Here is a 6,567-nt window from a genome sequence, read left to right as displayed (position 1 = left end):
GCGACGACCCAGTACAACACCTATGAAGAGGTGGGAGTTTCAAATAGAAGGATTGAAAAGGACAAGGGGTAAGCCCAAAAAGACGTGGTTGGAAGTTGTTCGAAAAAATATGAGGACTTAAGACTTCACGGAGGACATAACTTTTAATAGAAAAAACTGGTAGAACAGGATTCATGTAGCTGACCCAAGTAATTGGATAAAGGCTATGATGATGATGACTCAAAAGATCTGGTTCACTAGTTTGTAAACATAAAAGATTGAGTTGCTGATCTGATATTCACCATTCAAGAAAGCGCTTATGACCAAAGTTGGCACCTTATGGTTTTTTCTCGATCGGTTATTTCCTCCGCTTGTCAATACAACCACATTTTAGAAGGTGATCTCTAACCATGGTTAAGACAAGAATATGCATTTGTGTAGTGAAAGAAGTCATTCAAAGCTTCAGAATATCAAAGAACATTGTACCAAAGGATGAACGTCAAAATCGATAATAAATTTGAATTATAGATGAATTTGTTCACTTTGGCTTGTATTACCTCAAACACCTTATTTTTGGTCGCTATTAAGCTAACTAACACACTATGTGACGTGGATTGTTTCTCTATTCATGGCAAGATAAGTTTTTGAGATTTATTTTCTTTTTCCTTTTTTTTTATTTTTTTTATTTTTTTTATTTTTATGTTTGCATGAACTATGCTATGGTTATGACATGGGTGGAGATTTTTTACCACTTACTATGTATCCTAAATGTTTTACTTCAATTGAGATTGTATCAGGCATATTAACAGTATAATCATATAATTAAATCCTTAAAGGAACCTAAAGTTGACACGAAAGGTATTAAACTAGAAAAGGGAAATTTATCTAAATAACCATGAGAGATGAACTATTGCATTCTAACCATATCTCTTATTTGATCTCAAGATATTCATAAAAGCTGGAGTATGCTGTAATGGGAGAACTAGGAATGGAAAGCTATTCCCCTTTTCATCCCGATTATTTGGTCTTAAGAATGCTAGTTTTAAGAATGAGTTATTGCCTTCTTTAACCCCTAGTGCTCAACCAAATAGCGGATATCTAATGCGTTCCATTTATTAAACATGGTATATGGTTGGCCACACACACACATGTTCATAAGTTAGAATAGTTGAAAATTCGTAAAATGCTGAATAGTTCACACATGTTGGTATTTTGATAAATTTCCCACTAGACAATAGGATTCCTTCTTTGTACTAAATCATAAATCAATATCTCGTCCGATAGGAAAAGTCTGATGATGTGAATTTCAAGGGATGGCAGTGGAAATCACATCTTTAATGATAATGTTTAGGATTGTATACATGCTTACACAACAATGTCTAGGTTTTGCTACCTCTATCGCTGTGCTGATGGTAATAGATGCTTTAATTGATGCACTAATAGATCTTAAAACTGATCCCTTGACATCTCAAGCTCAGGCTCAACACAACCTTGGCCTTGTTCATCCTCTAACGAATTTTTTTTTTGGTATTTTGTTTTTTTTTTTTACGTAGATTAGTATAGAGGAGTCCTCTACCTATGGTAGGAATCGAACTCAATAAATTATAATGTGGCAGCCACTATCCAGAGCACCTATGTCTTGAATTTATCCTTTTGTGATGAAGAAGCTTGTATCCAATAGATAGAGGATGACTAGTCAAATAAGGGATCACTAGTGGTACTGAGAAATATTTGTAAAGGAAATATTCCCTGATGGTTGCTTATTAAACTATTAGTCCAGGCCAGAGTATCCTTAGCGAATGTCACACCCCAAGAATTTACAATACTATTATTCCTGAGATGTGACGGACAAAACATATATACATCTATTGATAGGAAAAATTTACAGTGGCGAGGTCTTACATAGTAAATAAAGAAAGCTAGCACAACAACAGTATCTTCCAAGGTTGATCTTGACTAGCACTCAAAATGAATCCGTAGTTATCCTGAAAAAAATGTTTACCATAGTTTGATGAGTTTGGCTACTCAGTAAGTGATCATCATAATCCTAAAAATAATCATGATTGACAGATATCAATATTTTCCAAAATGAGATCTATTAACAGAAATGCATCAACAGTTTCACTTTCAATAAATGCATAATTTAAGTATAATCCGAGTAATTGAAATGCTTATAACACTTTTAACGGCAGTACATAATTCAAAGGATTTCACAAAATACCCTACTGGCGTCCCAAGTAGGTCACCTATATACCCCATCAGCGTCCTGATGAGTCCACTTAATCCCTATCAGCGTCCCAGATAGGTCCACTTATACCTCACCGGCGAACCGGATGAGTCCACTTGCACACTTAAATTATTTCTAAATCTCTTTAAACATTTGAAAGCAGCAATATCATGTACTCAACCTATCACTGAAATCATTAATATGAATTTCACTTAAACCATTAATAACAGTCACTCTCTATAACATTTCAAAAATAACCAATCAAATATTTTAGGCTCAAATTTAAAAAGGTAGAAGTTTGTAAAGGCATTCTAGCATAATTGCCAATTTAATATGTATAGAAAAACTCTTATAGAAATTCAAGAATACGGAATTATCGCAATTTATGGGATATCAATCCACAAATAAACACTTCACAACAATACTATAATCAATTGCAAAAATGTCAATTTTTAAATAATAAGGCAGTCATTTGAACATGAATTTTACAATGTCTAAATATTCAAAACAGTAGAAAGAAATATCACAATTTTACTAAAAGCAAAAATATCACATTTATTTCTAACAATAGACAAGAAAAATAAATAAATTTACTTTACATAATTTACAGCATTCAAAATTTTAAACATAATAAAATATCACAATTTTTATTAAACAGATTATTTTTCAGGAAGATGATGTCACTTACTCACAAATATTTGAGAGGGAGCTTCGATAAAAATTCTGCTCGAGAGAGAAGTTCACTGTGTTTCGACCAGAGAAAGAATCTCAAAAGTTTTCTAAAGTATGAGTCTTCACCTCTCTTAATTTAAATTCTACTAACATATTATTTTAATCTTTTATTACGTTACAGGTGTGAGCGTTAGTTTACGCTTTAAACACCTCAAGCTTTTATTACGTTACAGGTGTGAGCGTTAGTTTACGCTTTAAACACCTAAAGCCCACGTACTTTAGTAGACGTGGCAAGAGCAAGGAAACACAAAGCTTTTAAACGAAAAGCTTTGAAAAGAAGCGATGGTCCCTAAACACCATCATATTAAAACGAATCATCATGTATTAAAAGTTTATTTTCTTTTTTCTTTTTCTTTTTTTTTTGAAATATTAAGATTGTTACATTTGTCCCCCCTTAAAAAAATTTAGTCCTCTAAATTTGTGTACCTGATTATTGAAAAAGATTTTTAAATTTCCTAAGAATCTTAATCCTATTGCTCTGATACCATAATTGTCACACCCCAAGAATTTAAAATACTGATATTCCTGAGATGTGGCAGTCAAAACATAGATATACATCTCATTTTAGGACAGATTTACAATGGCGAATTTTTAAAAAGTAACAAAAAAAAGTTTAAGCACAACTTCAATATCTTCCCAAAGTTGATCCTGACGAGCACTCAAATGAAACCGCAGTTATCCTGAAAAATGTTTATCATAGTTTGATGAGTTTGGCTACTCAGTAAGTGATCATCATAATCCTAAAAATAATCATGAGTGAAAGATATCAATATTTTCCAAAATGAGATATATTAACAGAAATGCATGAACAGTTTCATATTCAATAAATGCATAATTAAGTATAATCCAAGAAATTGAAATGCTTATAACACTTTTAACGGCAGTGCATAATTCAAAGGATTTCACAAAATACCCTACTAGCGTCCCAAGTAGGTCACCTATATACCCCATCAGCGTCCTGATGGGTCCACTTAATCTCTATCAGCGTCCCAGATAGGTCCACTTAATCCCTGCAGGTCCACTTATACCTCACCGGCGTACCGGATGAGTCCACTTAATCCCTACCGGCGTCCCAGATAGGTCCATTTATACCTCACCGGCGAACCGGATGAGTCCACTTGCATACTTAAATTATTTCTAAATCTCTTTAAACATTCGAAAGCAGCAATATCATGTACTCAACATATCACTGAAATCATTAATATGAATTTCACTTAAACCATTAATAGCAGTCACTCTCTATAACATTTCAAAAATAACCAATCAAATATTTTGGGCTCAAATTTAGAAACGTAGAAGTTTGTAAAGGCATTCTAGCATAATTGCCAATTTAATATGTATAGAAAAACTCTTATAGAAATTCAAGAATACGGAATTATCGCAATTTATGGGATATCAATCCTCAAATAAACATTTCACAACAATACTATAATCAATTGCAAAAATGTCAAGTTTTAAATAATAAGGCAGTCATTTGAACATGAATTTTACAATGTCTAAATATTCAAAACAGTAGAAAGAAATATCATAATTTTACTAAAAGCAAAAATATCACATTTATTTCTAACAATAGACAAGAAAAATAAATAAATTTATTTTTCATAATTTACAGCATTCAAAATTTCTAACATAGATAAAATATCACAATTATTATTAAATAGATTATTTTTCAGGAAGATGATGTCACTTACTAACAAATATTTGAGAGGGAGCTTCCGATAAAAATTCGGCTCGAGAGAGGAGTTCACTGTGTTTCGACCAGAGAAAAAATCCTAAAAGTTTTCTAAGGTAGGAGTCTTCACCTCTCTGAGTTTAAATTCTACTAACATATTATTTTAATCTTTTCTTACGTTACAGGTGTGAGCGTTAGTTTACGCGTTAAACACCTCAAGCTTTTATTACGTTACAGGTGTGAGCGTTAGTTTACGCTTTAAACACCTAAAGCCCACGTCCTTTAGTGGACGTGGCAAGAGCAAGGAAACACGAAGCTTTTAAACGAAAAGCTTTGAAAAGAAGTGATGGTCCCTAAACACCATCATGTTCAAACGAATCATCATGTATTAAAAGTTTATTTTCTTTTTTCTTTTTTTTTTTTTGAAAAATTAGGAATGTTACATTTGTCCTCCCTTAAAAAAATTTAGTCCTCTAAATTTGTGTACCTGATTATTGAAAAAGATTTTTAAATTTCCTAAGAGTCTTAATCCTATTGCTCTGATACCATGATTGTCACACCCCAAGAATTTACCATACTATTATTCCTGAGATGTGACGGACAAAACATATATACATCTATTGATAGGACAAATTTACAGTGGCGAGGTCTTACATAGTAAATAAAGAAAGCTAGCACAACAACAGTATTTTCCAAGGTTGATCTTGACTAGCATTCAAAATGAATCCCTAGTTATCCTGAAAAAAATGTTTACCATAGTTTGATGAGTTTGGCTACTCAGTAAGTGATCATCTTAATCCTAAAAATAATCATGATTGAAAGATATCAATATTTTCCAAAATGAGATCTATTAACAGAAATGCATCAACAGTTGCACTTTCAATAAATGCATAATTTAAGTATAATCCGAGTAATTGAAATGCTTATAACACTTTTAACGGCAGTACATAATTCAAAGGATTTCACAAAATACCCTACTGGCGTCTCAAGTAGGTCACCTATATACCCCATCAGCGTCCTGAGGGGTCCACTTAATCCCTATCAGCGTCCCAGATAGGTCCACTTAATCCCTGCAGGTCCACTTATATCTCACCGGCGTACCGGAAGAGTCCACTTAATCCCTACCAGCGTCCCAAATAGGTCCACTTATACTTCATCGGCGAACCGGATAAGTCCACTTGCATACTTAAATTATATCTAAATCTCTTTAAACATTCGAAAGCAGCAATATCATGTACTCAACATATCACTGAAATCATTAATATGAATTTCACTTAAACCATTAATAACAGTCACTCTCTATAACATTTCAAAAATAACCAATCAAATATTTTGGGCTCAAATTTAGAAACGTAGAAGTTTGTAAAGGCATTCTAGCATAACTGCTAATTTAATATGTATAGAAAAACTCTTATAGAAATTCAAAAATACGGAATTATCACAATTTATGGGATATCAATCCACAAATAAACATTTCACAACAATACTATAATCAATTGCAAAAATGTCAAGTTTTAAATAATAAGGCAGTCATTTGAACATGAATTTTACAATGTCTAAATATTCAAAACAGTAGAAAGAAATATCACAATTTTATTAAAAGCAAAAATATCACATTTATTTCTAACAATAGACAAGAAAAATAAATAAATTTATTTTTCATAATTTACAGCATTCAAAATTTCTAACATAGATAAAATATCACAATTTTTGTTAAACAGATTATGTTTCAAAAAGATGATGTCACTTACTCACAAATATTTGAGAGGGAGCTTCCGATAAAAATTCGGCTCGAGAGAGGAGTTCACTGTGTTTCGACCAGAGAAAAAATCTCAAAAGTTTTCTAAGGTAGGAGTCTTCACCTCTCTGAATTTAAATTCTACTAACATATTATTTTAATCTTTTATTACGTTACAGGTGTGAGCGTTAGTTTACGCTTTAAACACCTCAAGCTTTT

The sequence above is a fragment of the Amborella trichopoda genome, chromosome 2 (assembly GCF_054954075.1).
Source record: "Amborella trichopoda isolate Santa Cruz 75 chromosome 2, AtrichopodaSantaCruz75HAP2 v2.0, whole genome shotgun sequence".
Lineage (NCBI taxonomy): Eukaryota > Viridiplantae > Streptophyta > Magnoliopsida > Amborellales > Amborellaceae > Amborella > Amborella trichopoda.
Note: the sequence above shows the minus strand (reverse complement) of the source record.